The sequence below is a fragment of the Hyperoodon ampullatus genome, assembly GCF_949752795.1.
Source record: "Hyperoodon ampullatus genome assembly, chromosome: 1".
NCBI classification, from domain to species: domain Eukaryota; kingdom Metazoa; phylum Chordata; class Mammalia; order Artiodactyla; family Ziphiidae; genus Hyperoodon; species Hyperoodon ampullatus.
Window position 1 is genome coordinate 119,135,405 of NC_136914.1, and position 16,100 is coordinate 119,151,504.

Sequence of the window (16,100 nt, forward strand, 5' to 3'; positions counted from 1 at the left end):
ATATGGCACATCTGGATCAAGGCGTGCCTCTCTACTTTGTTGTGTTTTTTTTAAAACTTTACTTTCGACTGCCATGGTAACTGCTGCATGTTTGGCAAAGGGAAAGAGGAAAAAAAAAAAAAAAAAAAAAGCTCGGGGAGAAGAAAAGGAGCTCTCAGCGCAGGGCTGGCGGCCGTCCAGGGTAATCATGCTGCAGAGCTGAAATGAGGCCTCTGGCTGACAGCCAAGTTACAAAGAACAAAGCTGTCAGTTCTAATGTTGGCGGCAAAGCCTGTTTGGCACCCTTATATGGTTTCCCAGAACTCCCTGCCCTGGCGGCCGTCCATTCCCTTCAGGGCAGCAAACAGGATTAGCCCAGCTCTGAGTTGTTTTTCTTTCCTCTCCTCCAACTGTTCCAATGACATCATCCCCGCTGCATTCATTTGCCAGCAGGGTGGTTTTTTTTTTTTTCTCTCTCTCTCCCCCTCCTTCCCTCCCTCCCTCCCTCCCTCCCTCTCTCCCTCCATCTCTCTCTCACACACACCCCTCCACTCCCACTTCCTTCCTGTAGCCCCCCTTCACCGCCCCCCGCCCCAGCTTGCTTGAAACGCAATGTTTGAGGCCATGCTTCTTGTCCAGCATCTCTGTGAAATGCACAAACGCCCCGGTGCTTGTCCATTTCGCTGAATCAAGCCAGACGTTGTATTTTATTTTTATAACTGAATTCCTGTGAGATAAAAATCTCATTTTCCTTAGCAGGCTGTAATCAGCACTCGCAGGGCTGTGGTTTCCAACTGCCCCATCTCGTGCTTCCTTACGAAGCTCCGCTGAGAAATGAACTTGGCGGCCATTCAGGTTTAAAGGGCCTGCGGCCGGTCATACGTGGCTGGTTCTCACACATGCACACGCGCGCGCACACACACACAATATGCACACAAAGACCATTGCACACGCGCGCGCACACACACACACACGGCTACACAGACAAAGAGCATGGAGATACCCACCCCGACACAGACGGACACACAATCAGCACTCAGGGTCATTCTTTCCCTTTCGAGAATGAGAATAGGTGAATAAGTAGAAGCCAAAAGCTGCTTCCGAAAAGGCTGGTTTCAACACAGCAGGCAGGCAAGCGTTATGCAACTAATGTCTGGGTTCATGAAAGGAATCGAGGTTCGCTGACTGCACAAATGTTCACCCGCCTGGGCTCCCACAACCCCACCTCACTGTGATTCATGAACTAGTTTTCAGATTCATGAATCACTCGGGAGCCAGCAAGAGAAAATGAGTAGTATTGATCTCATTTCAATTGAAATGGGCTCATTACGGCCATGCAGGGTGCGGATAGCTTTCCCCCGCCAGACGCGAGCCAACCTCCAGGGCTGCAGGGAGGCGCCCCAAACACTGGGCTGCAGGGAGGCGCCCCTACCTGCGGGCAGGGCGGGGATGCTCGGGGACAGGCAGGCTTCTGCAGAGGGTTCCCCCTCTTCTGATTATTAAATGGGCAGGGTAAGATCTACTCGCACAAGGAGCTGTGGCTGGTCTCCTCCGTCCCCCTTGGGCAGGCCTGTGCCCTTTGTTGGGTGTTCCTCAACTTTTTTTTTTTTTTTTCACTTTTAATGAAATCTTTTAAGAGGCATCTCAGTGCAAATTCTTTTCTGGATTTCTGGTGACTTCTCAAGGACTACCTAAAATAGAAATTCACCGTTACTAGGTGAATTCAAGTTCAAATCCAACTCGGATGTCTTCGGGTTTCCTTCTTTGTTTGTTTTAAGATGAACACGTAGCTTTTACCTTTTTCAGCCCCTTGCACATTCTTCAGCAAAGAAGGCCTGGGGAATAGGGGCCCTCTAGATTCGGGCCAATCTCATTTATGTAAGGAAAAACTGTCCTCCCACTGGATGATTGTTATCACATGGAGAGGGGGCTCTGGGATTTCTGAAAGCCATTCTTTTCCTTCCCAAATGAAGTGAGGGTTCTCTCACTGACTGTCCAGGAGGTGAGCACTGAGCCAGGGTCTGGTGGCATCACAGACAGGGACCTTCAGTCCCCGGGGAAGGTTTCTTGAGCGCTGTCCACCAAGGAACCACGCCTCTCCCACTGCCTCTCCTCGGTCCCCTTGAGTTCCAACTCAACCATCATCCTCCTTGACTATGTCCCCCAGCCCAGCCCAGTGCATCAGACTCATCCTCATGGCTGGGGAATCTTTCCCTTCCTCTCTAGAAGGTTGCAGTTTGGGCTGTCATGTGTAAGCAGATCATGATTGGTAATTGACTTTGATTTGCAGCTTTGAAATGGGATTTTGTGTGTTTCTGCCCCCAGGTCTCCCCCAACCACCCTCACCCTCCCAGCCCTGGGAGATTTCAAACAACCGATTGGATGTATGCTTTTCAGAAACCTCTCAAAAGTCGGCAACCATCCACAGAAAAGGATTCAATCCTAATCTGCATAATTTTGGATCCAACAGTTTGGAAATGAGATTCTCACCCATGGACTTCAGGCTCACAGTCACGTCATTAGGTGCATTTAACTTGGCAGGGGTTCCACACTGTGATCTTGCTGCCTTTTATCCCTGCAGTGCCCAGAGAAACTGGGAGCAGCCGCAAGAAGGGCAAAGAAGATGCGTTTGTGTGAATTTCAGTAAGCAATTGGTTCAGAGGCGAAAAGAGCTGCTTTGCGTTCCCTGAGGTCCGTGTGAAGGTGCCTTTCAGCTCTGAACTTGTATTCTTGGGCTGAACCTTGTAGCCAACGGGAGTCCCAGGGCCTCACGGGTTAAAATCACTCCCACGAATGTGCCGGAAGGCCTCAGAGCAGACGGGGATAGTGGGTTAGCTCATGTTTCGCATTAACTCGTTGGCTTTTTTTTTTTTTTTTTTCTATTGCAGCCTCACATTCTCTGATAAACCTGAGTTGCTAGGAAAGCTTTATGTAACACCCACCGGCCTCGGCTTCTCAGAGCAGCAAGTGTTCTGTTTCCAGAGTTCCCCATAAACCTGGCAGCACATCAAAACCTCTGTTTCATAACAGACCAGAAATAGGATTTTCTAATAACATTCCAAGGACTGGACTGATCGTGCAGGGGTCTGGACTGTTATGAATTGTTCATGGTTAACTAAACAGAGACCCCCAGGACGCCCAATCTGCTATCGCTGGGGTCGACGAGGGAAGGGAAGTCGGAGGAGTGTGGGTTCTACCTCCATGATCTGTTGGTTAGTGACCTGTGGCCCCTTTCAGGGAATTTGCTAAATAATCTCAAACATATTGAGGATCTTACTCAGGTTTTAAAAAAAAGAAAAGGAAAAAAACCAAACAAGCAAACGACCTTCCTCCTGCTTCTTCCTTCATTCACGGAGAATGTGGTTTCCTTTTATTTTGTTGCCAGACGCGCCGACAGTTACAGGTTTAACCCCTAGCTTTCCTTGGGGAGAGGTCAGCTCTCTTCAGGGGGCACACCTAGTGTAAGGGATCCCGTTATCTTCGTTCAAGGGACAGACCACACGTTTAAACCTCAACCCTGTGAACTGTGGGCTGATGATAGAGTGATCGCAGAGGGAAGCAAGGGAGCTGGGAGGTGGCCTCGCCCTCCTTCCTCACGCCCATGTGTTACCTCCCCAGCAGGCTAGCCCGCCTAGTCCGGTCCTGGTTTAGATTATGACAGGGATGGGAGTTCCCTCCAAAAGGCCATTCGCAGCCTATTTAGATGTCCCTTGGGGTTCCAACTGCTGTCCCTTTGTTCCATTTCATCATCTGTGCCTTCCTTCTGGTTCCGTCTGGACCGTCCTTATCCTGCCCTCCGAGTACTCCTAGCACATGGACATCCCTTCAAACCAAAAGAAGCCCTAGGTATGGTGGGACTGTGGAGGGCAGGGCTCAGCGTCAGCTAGACTCACATTTGGTGAGAACCTGGGGTGATTCATGGCACCGCTGCCTCCAGCGATAAGGAGCTGCCGTAAGAAGATGCTGCTCTGGGGCTTCCCCGCATACCCTCCTGCATCCCCGCCATCTCCCTCTGGGCCTCCCCGCGTCAGCTCCCTGTACGCACCTGGCCACTCCAGAGGAGCCTGTGCCGCAACGCCCCTTCCTCTTGAGCCCTGCACTCCGCCCTCCTGTGTGTTAAGCCTAATTGCCATCTTTCTCTCCCGGACCTCCTCAAACAACCCCTGCATCGTTCGCCTCCTCTGCCTTCTCATTTGGGAACATTGGCCCCCAGATGTACGAACTCTGGGCTTACCAGGACAATCCTCACTTGGTTATATCCTACTCTACCATTGACATGATTTCTCCAGTCTCTCTGGTGTTTGCAACTCTTTCCCATTTAGTTTCATCAGAGTTTAATTGACCTGCTGTTTACCCTTTCTTCTGGATCATTAGTAAAAATAATCCAAAAAAACCTCCTCTCCCATCGTGGCTGTCCCTGTGCCAAGCAGGGCCCTAGGAAAGCCCCCCAACCATCCCCTGAGCTCACCCAGTAGCCCTCATCCCGAAATGGTTCCACGGAAACCACAGTCAAGAGGGGCTTCCCTCCCAGGCTGAGATTTAGTATCCCTGAGATCCACTTAGTGTCTGGACACCTGGTTGCTATGGAGATGGTTGTCATAAAGACACACCGATCTGTGGAGAGATATAAAACCGAGCCCATGGTACACGATCCGTCACGTTAGCTCAGAGAAATGGCAAGCTGCTTATCACCTCTCTTTGTTGACACAGGGCCTTTGCCTTTCAAACTCATCCTGGGCGACCTTCTCAGAACCAGGCCGACGCAAATCCATTTCAGTTAATATTTCGTAAGGGATGATCAAGGGCTTCATCAGATGCCAGATGCCCTGTCTTCCTGTCCCAAGCTGAATCAGCCCAGAAGAAGGGGACATTCTTCTCTGGCACGGTTTGTACTTTGCTGTCATTGGTCCATCAGCACAGCCAAGCAGGCAGAGTGAAAACACTGACCCTGACGATGCTCCAGGATCAGGTGGCTCGGGATGAGTAACAGGTGTGAGCAGGGAGGCCTTGGATGTATGGTCCAGTCTGGAGGGGCAGAAACTGGAGGGGCCCCTAAAGACCAATCCAGGACATAGTGGAGGTCTGTGTCTGTCGCCTATCAGTGCAGCAGGCCAGGGTAATTCAGCAAGAGACATGTATAAGGTGTGTAGGGGTGACCACTAGCCACCTTCACCTCCATGTCCTCTGAATTCTCAAAACCTGTGCTCAGTGATCACCAGCTAAAGGTTCATTTCTCCCTTGGTCTGGTCTATGTGCAGGAACCGCTAAAAGGCATCTCCCTCCGTTCTCTTGACTGGGCTGCACTCTCAGCGTAAAGGGGCGGGCACGATTCACAAAGTAGCTGGAGTCCTTCTGAAATTTGTTTGGGGTAGGGGGCGAAAGAACGATTTGGTGTTGATATTTTTAGCTCTGCCATCCTGGAGGAGGAAAATGCCTGGAAAAAACCCAGCTCTGGCGGTGGCCACATTGTGAATGCAGACCAGGCCTGCTTCCCTGCTGGTTCCCAGCAGTGAGGCTGCTTTAACACCTGAGACCCAAGTTACCTTCTGTGCTCTTTCTGCTTTGGGGAGATGTCTGAATTCTAGAAAATGGGTCATTACTTAGTCCTTGACTTGGTCTTGGATCTTCAACAATCCCCTTGATGGCCCAATGCCTGAGTTTCCTTTTTTACTGGGGGATGTATTTCTGTTTCTATTTAATACCAGACAGCATGTTAAACTCCTTTTGCTTGACTCAGTTCTCTCGTACTGCCACTGAGAAAGGAGGTAAAGATGAGACCCAGACTAATACGTACGACTCTGAGCATTTATCATGCACGATATTAGTACGAGATGCAGTGTAATGTTAAGACACCTGTTCTTAGTACCCCCTGTATACTGGATGGCATTAGAAATAATTGCTGCTAGGAAACAATCCTTCGGTTACCAAAGGGGAAGGGGTGGCGGAGGGAATAAATTAGGAGTGTGGGATTAACAGATACACACGACTATATATAAAACAGATAAACAACAAGGACCGACTGTATAGCATGGGGAACTATATTCAATATCTTGTAATAACCTATAATGGAAAAGAATCTGAAAAAGAATATATATATATATATATATATATATATATCCACTAAATACCCTAGGATGTGTGTTACGGCAACCTCTCCTTTGCATAGCTCTAAATTCTAAACCTCTCATTTGCATATCTCTAAATTCAGTTTCTCTAAATTCTCCCTTAACTCCTCCTTTTCAATAGTTTACTGACAACATCTTCATTATTTCCCAATGGTCCTTACCCCTTATCTTTATTTTCCTTGTTTAAGATACTTTTTAAGGAGCCATTTAAAAGCTCAGAGAATGTAGAGCTGCCTAGCTTTCGCCTCTCTCCTCATTCATGAAATGGGCCTACTTTTTCTTTTTCCGCTCTCCTCCCCCTGAACAAAGGAAAAAAAAAAAAAGGAAAAAAGCACACCCTATTCCCCTTAGTTCCTTTGGCTGTCATTAAATCGTTCTGCCTTTTTTTTTTTTTTTTGCGGTACGCGGGCCTCTCACTGTTGTGGCCTCTCCCGTTGCGGAGCACAGGCTCCGGACGCACAGGCCCCGCAGCCATGGCTCATGGGTCCAGCCGCTCCGCGGCATGTGGGATCCTCCCGGACCGGGGCACGAACCCGTGTCCCCCTGCATCAGCTGGCGGACTCTCAACCACTGCGCCTCCAGGGAAGCCCCGTTCTGCCTTTTTTTTCTTTCTTTCTTTCTTCCTTCCTTCCTTCCTTTCTTTTTTTCTTTCTTTCTTTCTTCCTTCCTTCCTTCCTTTCTTTCTTTCTTTCTTCCTCTCTCTCTCTCTCTCCCTCCCTCCCTCTCTCTCTCCCTCCCTCCCTCCCTCTCTCTCTCTCCCTCCCTCCCTCTCTCTGTCTCTCTCTGTCTCTGTCTCTGTCTCTCTCTTTCTTTCTCCCGCCCTCATGTACTTTAACCTAATCCTGGTGTTCTTTCTCGTTTTCTTCCCCCTGTGTCTCCATTTCTTGAACAAGTTCAAGAGGGAGTTGCTCTTTTGATTTCTTACCCCCCTGGCTTAGCTGAAAGGACATGGAGCACTTTTTTTTTTTTTTTTTTTTTGCTATTTTTTATCCTGTTTTCATGGGGCCTGCAGTCTTGGCCCTGCAATTATGGCGTCTTTCATGTTATCTTTCTCCCAAGGCGACAGCTCACATCCTGGCAAAGGACACAATGCAGTGTGTGTCTTTACTTAGCTTTTATACCTTTTGTTTCAGAATGCAGGATTTCCTTATGGTTTGTTTGGGCTTTTCAAAAAGCTTATTTACGGATCCAGAGAAGTGCCAGACTCACACCCTGAAGAATACAGGCAAAGTTTATATGTGCCTGAAAATACGCCATCATATCCAGGCCCATTTGATGTTTGGAGCCAGCTTAGAGGCTGATTTGATTGCTGTGTGTTCTGACCTGTTGTTTGCCAAAAAAGTGGCTGTTAAAACAGGCCAAAACCTCAGCTCACATGAGCCTCTTGCGTAGAGAGAACCGGGCTAGAAATTCAGACCAGGGTAATGGCTAGACTGGGAAGATTGATGATCACATTTTAAATTATGACCTTATTTACATGCTGGTAGGTGATTCCAACCATTTGTTTGTTCAAATTAAGCTCCCTTGCCTTCAGGAAAAGTTGGAATTTAAAAAATTTATCCAACTATATTTAAACCTCACATTGGTATATTTTATCCCAAGGCCCTATCTTTGTACAATATTTTCAACACAATACAATATTTTCAAAAATGAACACATAAGTCGAGACATGAGGGCTTTGGGGGAGAGAGAATATGTAATCTTCCTGATAGAACCACAAAGAAGACCCTATGGCATGAGCATATTGCAGGTTTGCTCAATGTTCTCTCATCAATATAGGTCACGATGTTTGTTTTCCTTGAGGCCACTGTGATGTCATTGCCCAAGGAGCACTGTGTATTCATGGAGAATACACACACACGTGCACTGACAACAATGGGCAGGACTGTTTTCCTGCATTCATCATGGAGCCACGGGACAGGCCCTTGGGAAGATGAAATAGTAGTGAGGTCTCCATGGTATGGACCCAGGCTTTGTTTCAAGAGCAGCTTGGATCTTGGTGACTCAAGAGGATACAAAAGGCTAGATCCAATTAACTTTTCCAAGAAGCCTGACTCTGTGCTCTAGATCCATACTCGGTTCTTACTCCTGTATATTCAGACAGTGTCTCCAGAGGTTACTCGTAAAACTTCTCCTTAAAATATCACACCCTGGACTCCCCTGGTGGTGCAATCGTTAAGAATCTGCCTGCGAATGCAGGGGACATGGGCTCGAGCCCCAGTCTGGGAAGATCCCACGTGCCGTGGAGCAACTAAGCCCATGTGCCACAGCTACTGAGCCCACGTGCCACAACTACTGAGCCCATGCGCCTAGAGCCCGTGCTCTGCAGCAAGAGAAGCCACAGCAGTGAGAAGCCCGCTCACCACAACCAAGAGTAGCCCCCGCTCGCCGCAACTAGAGAGAGCCCTGCACAGCAATGAAGACCCAACGCAGCCAAAAATAAATAAATAAATTAAAAAAAAATATATATATATATATATTTGATTTTTTTTCCTGGGTGCCCAAAGGACAATGCTCCTCTACTAAAGCATTATCCCTTCTGTTATATTATAGCTGTCTGTGGACAAACTAAATGGTAGTAAGCTCCTTGGGAGCAAGGATTGTGTAGTTTTCCTCCCGATCATGACTTATGTTAAACACTGCTCTGTCCAGAATTTATGATTTTGCATTTTGACGTGTCTGTCCATATGTCTCTCTGGAACCACAGATGGAAAGCTCTTTGGGAGCGTGGACTTTGTCTTGTTTATATCCCCAGGGCTGAACAGATTGTCTGTAACACTGAATGTGTCCTAACACCCGTGGCATGGTTGAAGTTGTCCAACCAGCAGACAGGAGTGCCGAATGTCCACACAGCCTTCTCAACACTTTCTCTTATACACACCTTCCTTGCTGTCTCCACTATTCCCTTCTTACTTCTTTAAAAAAAATTTTTTTTTTTTTTTTTGCTGTGCCGAGCAGCTTGTGGGATCTTAGTTCCCCAGCAAGGGATCGAACCCGGGTCCTTGGCAGTGAAAGCGCCCAGCCCTAACCACTGGACCGCCAGGGCATTCCCCTTACCTCTATTTAGTCTGCTGAAATCTGGCTTCCCCCTTGCCTGACACTTCTTCATTGTACCTGTTCTTACTCCAAATACTTGGACCTCCTAAATGCCTGTATTCCAAAGGGCATTTTTCAGGACACACCTTATTCTGTCCTCCTGGAATACTTGACACTGGTGATGGTCCCTTACCTTGAAACTCCCTCCTCGCCTTGGCATCTGTGGTGCGACATTCTTCTGCTTTTCTTCCTTTCACAGACCCTGTGTGTCCAGTTGATATTAGTGCCCCAGCCTCCTGGGTCCCTCCTCATCTTCAGCTGCATGTGCTCCCTCAACAACCCTAAGCCAACCATGCTGCCCACAGACATCTCTATTTAAATCACCCCCCAGAGGGCTTCCCTGGTGGCGCAGTGGTTGAGAGTCCGCCTGCCGATGCAGGGGACATGGGTTTGTGCCCCGGTCCGGGAGGATCCCATATGCCGTGGAGCAGCTGGGCCCGTGAGACATGGCGGCTGAGCCTGCGCGTCCGGAGCCTGTGCTCCACAACGGGAGAGACCACAGTAGTGACAGGCCCGCATACAGCAAAAAAAAAAAAAAAAAATCACCCCCCAGAGATTCACCTCCAGCAGAGACCTCTTCACGGTGCTTTGCATACTCATTGCTGAAAACATACGCGACCTCTCCTCATGGGTAACCTACAGCCCCTTTCGACTCAGTATGTCACCTTCCCACCCAAATCTGTTCTCACCCTCAACTCCTTCTCACCCTTTTATCCTGAGAGTGTCTGTAGCAGTTTTGCTCATCCCTTTGCCTCCCGTTCATCTTCCCATTGCCACCGGGCACCTCTTTCTAAAATATACTATCTAAGAGATGCGATCATGTTGTCCCATCCAAGTCTCCAGGTGCACACAGGCTGAGCCCAGCACCAGACACACAAGGCCCTCTGAGCTCGGGCGCTGGGTTCCAGCTTTCCTAAACTAATTACAGTTCTCCCAGGCCTCCAGCCTTCACACATGCTAGCCCCTCCTGGACCACCTGATAGTCTCCACTGATTCTTCAAGACTCATGTCAGCTGCCTCTCCATCCATGAAGCCTTTCCCGACCTTCTCCAGCAGACCTTCTTTGCTGCTTCCCACCACCTTCGGACATTGCTCCCTTGCAGTGCTTCTTATATTGTTTTGCAACCCTTTGGTTTCCTGTCCTTCGTCTCAAGTAGGCAATGAACCCCTCAAAGGGACAGTCCCCTTCAGTTCCCATGAGTCACCTTCTGTCACTCATCTCTCCTTAACGATCAGGAGTATTCTGAGGCATGTGGCCAAAGGAAAGAGGAGCATCCAGAGCCCTGGGACCCTGTTTCTCTGGATCTTCTTCACTGTTACCTGGTCCATTGGAGTGAGAAAGCGAATTCAGCTGAAGCCATCATCAGGTCCCTTGCTGTTGGTTTTGGAGCTGCTTGAAAAGAAAAATGTAGTCTTCTATGGAAAATGCTTTAAAAATATCCTCCCAGTTATTAGGCTGGAATCTCCTTTATCCTTCCTTCATGCTGAATTGGAGGCAAGAGATGAGGAACCCAGAGAATAAGCTCCTCCAAGTGCCTTCTTATTCACACTTACAGAGACCCAAGTCTGAATCTTTAAAGGCTGGCCCATCAACTCACCCAAGGCACCGTTCCTCCCCGTGCTCTTGCCATGGTGCTCAGCCACCAAGGTGGCCACATTCCTTGTCAGAGGATTCCCAGAACCCTATCTGTATTTCCCATTTTATTCTGATCGCCATGTAAGAACAGGTGTGACTGTCTCCATTGTACACATGTGGAACCTGGAAATGACCAGCCTACAGCAGAACAAAGGCAGTGTCCAGGAAGCAAAGGAAATGGAGATCCAACAGGGAGCAGGTCATTTGCACAGCATGAGTTTTGTGTCATATGGTAGGGCTGCCCCAGGCGATGCTGCTGCTTATTGACAGGTACAATGAAGAAGTCTGTAGTGTGTGCTGGGCTTTTCCCGTTCCTGGGCACTGGCCCCATGTGGCTTAACTTTTAGCAGAGGTGCTGCTCCTGCTGCATTTAATAAGTGTTTAGGCCGGACAAAGAATCCTGTGTAGGCCTGGGAAGACACCACTGCTGCCTTATGCTAAGACACAACCCACCCTTTTTTAGGTATGATCAAAGAAACATATGATACATTCTCCCTGGTTTTCAAAGATTCCCAGTGCATTTTTCTAATCCAGCAGCTGTTCCCATTATATTTTCTTCTTGATTCATCATTTTCAAACATAGCCTTGTGGGTTTAAGGGCCGATAAGAAAGAAATCGGGTTAGGGGAGGGTGAGGAAGATTTCTCCAGATGAGCGGCACTGCTGTACGTCTTGAATTAAAATGATCTTTGTGAACTAAATGGTACCTGAGTTTTAGTCAAGTGAAAATCTAGGCAATTGACTGTGATTTTAAACCATCGGTGTTCTATACTTTAAATGCACTGAAACAGACTTTTTTTCCAATAACCTAGGGAACATATGCAAATTGAAGTTATGTTATTTAGTCTGAAGAAGTGAGGGCTGACTGAGGTCTACAAGCATATATGAAGCATCCTGTTGGGGTTACATATCATGATTTACCACTAAATGATACACACAATTAAAATGGACTTAAGGTGTGCAGGAACTATGTAAATTAGGTAATAAAAGAGTGAAAATCCTAAAATAGCTAATGCTTAGTGGATTTTTAGAGATTTTTTTGGAGGTAGGAGAAAATATGAGGGAAACATAAAGACATTGAAAGCTTCCTTGTGGTTGTCCATTTGTAGTGTAAGGTCTGTACTACAGAGCAAATGTTCTCAGACTGTGGTCTTGGGAAATTTTTTTGTTATTTGCTTCTTTTAAGATTCTGCCCTGCCCTGCACCTGGCTGCAGAGTCTGATGTGGGTTCTTGATCTGCTCAGAAGGCCCACAATCTAATTTCCTGGTCTGCACCCTGAAGAAACCAGTAGAAATTAAGCAGTGATGGATTATCCCACCACATAACACCTTTCCTAGAGAAGATGATGCTGGCTGGGGCCTTGAGGTATTAAAAACAGTGAGTGATGGTGAACCGCAGTGAGGTACCTGTGAGATTCCGTGTTGTCCTGGTGACCTAGTTCATGCCCTCGATATGCACATGAAAGTGGCAGTGCCCTTTTGAAGGGCCAGACGATTTGACCTTTATTTTTGTGCTACTATGTAAGTCGTTCTCAACTCTGGAATCACTTGGGGAGCTTTGAAATAATACCTATGCCCGTCCCTGACCAATGAAATCAACTTCTCTGGGGAGGAGAGCTGGCCATCGTGCGTCTTTAAAAGCTCCCCGGATGATCTTAACGTGCAGCCTGGGTTGAGAACTGCTGGATCAGTGGCCATGATTCTGGCAGAAGAATAGTTCTCTGCCAATGTTTGGGCAATTTTTTCATAACATTAAGAAGCCCTACTCTGTGCAGGTTCTATGCCTGGGCTCTGGCGATGCATCAGTGCATACAGTACAGACACCTTTGCACTCTAATGAGGGGTTCAGACAGATAAAGGATATTTCCATACCAGCTGGACATGCTCTGAGCCATGTGTGGGGAGCATGGAGACTCTGCAATCTGGGACAGCAATGACAAGTTTCCTGCAAAGGTGGGAGCCTGAGTGGTTTTTGTTATGAGTGGGGCTTGGGCAAACAGAGAGTAGGGGGAGATGGGACATTTCAGCAGGAAGGACAATGTGCAGATGTGAAGCAGTGTGAGTTGTCACGGGACTTGGAATGTCAGCTCCAGGAGAGCTGGGTTTCTGGGTCTCCTCTGCCCTTTCCTGAGAGCCTTGACCTGAGCTAAGCACCATCTGGTGCATAATCAATATTAGTGGAATGAATGAATGAATGAACACATGAGCATCACCTTCTCAGGGGCGTGGAGGATGCCGGGAGATGAGTCTGGAAGAGAAGCAGGAGCCCCATCATGGGTGGAATTCTGCACCATGTTAATTTGACTTTACCCATAAGCTAGTCATTCTCAGTGGGTTCAAGAATGAGGATCCATACTGAGTGAGGGGAAAAAAAAATCCTCTTAGACATTCCCACAGTCATAGTAGTACTTTTAGTACCATTGATTGAGAAAATGCATATAGAGTAAAACATTAATACAAATTTTGTGTTGTTTTTTTTTTTACGCGGGCCTCTCACTGTTGTGGCCTCTCCCATTGCGGAGCACAGGCTCTGGACTCACAGGCCCAGCGGCCATGGCTCACGGGCCCAGCCGCTCCGCGGCACGTGGGATCCCCCCAGACCGGGGCACGAACCCGCATCCCCTGCATCGGCAGGCGGACTCTCAACCACTGCGCCACCAGGAAAGCCCGAAATTTTGTGATTTTTTAAATGAATTTTATTTGTGATCATAACAGAAACACACAAGTATATTTCTCCTTGACACTGAAAGGTAAGAAATGTTTACCTTTCTTTATTTTTCTAAAGGAAATCCTGACCGTTGGAGCTCCTTCTAGCAAAGGTAGAGGGGAAAGCCCTTCTAAGTCAATAGTCTGGCTTAGAACTTGTGAAGAACTCCAGGTATGGTGTGGTCTGGCCTGCTCTGGTCCCATCTCCTGGGGGTCCACAGAAATGTCTGTCACTCATGGTGATCTACCCTTTCTGCAAATCTTGCCACAGAACCTCAAGATCAGGGTTTTGAGGGTCCAGCCTCCCCCAGAATTCACATCACCATGGCCCATCCTAGGTCCTCAAAGTTCTAAGACACATGTATCTGTTACCTTTGGACTTGCAAATCCCTGTCCCTTTTCCCAGTCTGTCTGTTCCCCCTGCCCCATTCTACATCCCCTCCCCACCTCCACCAAAAACAAACAGCACAGACCATTTTCTCTGCATTTTTCTTTCCCATTGGAACTCAATGGCTAATTTGGAAACCTGGGTGGTTCACAGCCTAGCACTGTATCTACCTTTTCTCAGGCTAGAAGAGTTCAGTCTTTCATTGCCCAGAGGTGGATTCCAGACTTTTACTAATAAGATTCGCTAACTTACTGAATGTCCTGGTCCCTTTTTTAAGGCATTTTATCCTCATCTCCACCCAGTGAGGTAGATACTGTTATTTTCTCAGTCTTACAGAAAGGAGCAGAGAGGTTAGGGAAGTATGTGGTAAAATCAGTAGAATTTGATGCTTCAGTCTATGGAGAGCCATTAACAGAGCTGGGGATTCGGGGGAAGAGCTTTATGCCTTATTAGTAACCTTATGGTCTTAAACCTTCCATATTTGTTCTTTCAATTCATATTTCTCTCATACTACATTTCCTACAACAACTTATACATCATTCATCAGTAATTAACCAAACTACTAACTAATCGATTAAATCGGACCCAGCCAAAGAGATAAAAGTTTGACACTGACTGTGAAAAATGGTTCATCTCAACTACATTCTTTTCCAAGTCCTTCACCATGACCATGATTCATTAGACTCAGGCTTTAAATCAGCCTTGGAAATGCAAGGAGAACAATCTATGAAGTCGGACGTGTGCTTCATGCAGGCCCAATGTACTGGTTGTGCTATGGCCAGGCTCCAGGGACCTGCTTCTGAGATGGCTCTGTGGTCACTGGGTTTCCAGCTAAACATAGCATCTCTCTCATCCTTTGTTAAGTGCTGCTCTTACCCCACAGCTGAGCCGAGGCCGTGGTGTGAACCGAATACAACCAAAGTTACTTTTAAAATGAAAGCCTTTGCAATAAAATAAAATAAAACAAAACAAGAAACAAAATAAATATAAAATAAAAACAAAACAAAATAAAAGGCTTCAATTGTTCATCTGAAAAATACTTCTATGATTCCATTAATCAATCACTCGCGAGATCATTATTTTCCTTCTCAGTGCAAAGCACTGTGCTATAAATGACCTTAAAAGAAAATAGAAGGGGTATGGTAGGCATCTTTGAGCAAAAAAAAAAAAAAAAAAGCATAATGTCTGACAAATATGAGTGCACACATAGGAACACTCATGAATGTGATACTTTACCTGAGAGCCATCCTGGGGCACTTTGGAGGTGAGGTTGCCACAGGTATAAGCTGAGTGGTCCCTGCCCTCAGGGAGGGCATATTTAACCCAGATTGTCCCAGGTCTCAGTGTCATCACAGTTATAGTAGTAACCACAGCCTCCCTGCTCTCACTGACCTGCTGCAGGCCCCAGGGCATCCCATCAAGTGATCCCCACACATTGCCCCTCCCCTGTGGCCCCGGGAGGCTCTGGCAGGGGTTTCATATGTGATCACTCACTCAGCTCGGCCTCTGAGGAAGTCCCATGATGCTGGCAGCTGGCTCCCAGCCCCCCTTCACACAACCAGGCAAAACAAGCATCACGTTTAAGCTCTGCAATACCTGGAGAACAGCCTCATGCATTTAGCACAAAATCTCCAAGATTTGAAGATGTTGAAATGAGTGCCTCCTTATTGAAAAGAGCAAAAGCCCCAAAGAGAAGGTCTTCCTGGGAACTGAAAACCCCCTGCCCTCTTGCACACCCTCACAGGGCTTCCTCTTCAAGGTTTCAACAGTTCAGTCTCGCTCCAAGGCCCAGTAGGGGCTTGGGTGAAATATAATGCTGTCATACTGGCAGGGAAGGGGTGCTCTCTGTGTCCCAGGACCCAGAAGCCATGGGACCAGTAATAGCATCATGCTGCCCCAAAATGGTGCAAAACACTGTGCTATAAGTGACCTTAAAAGAAAATAGAAGGGGTATGGTAGGCATCACATACATCCATTCTATTGACCAGTGCACAGGAGGCACTTACACATTGTGTACGGCAGGGTCACTAGCCCACTTCTGGGGTCCACGTCATACGGTGAGTCCTCCATTCTGTTCCAGCCTTGTTGATGCCCTTCTCCTTAGTGGGGCTGGTCAGCCCTAGACACAGGAGTGGAATGAAGGATGTTGGCCCTTAGTAGCATCCTCTTCC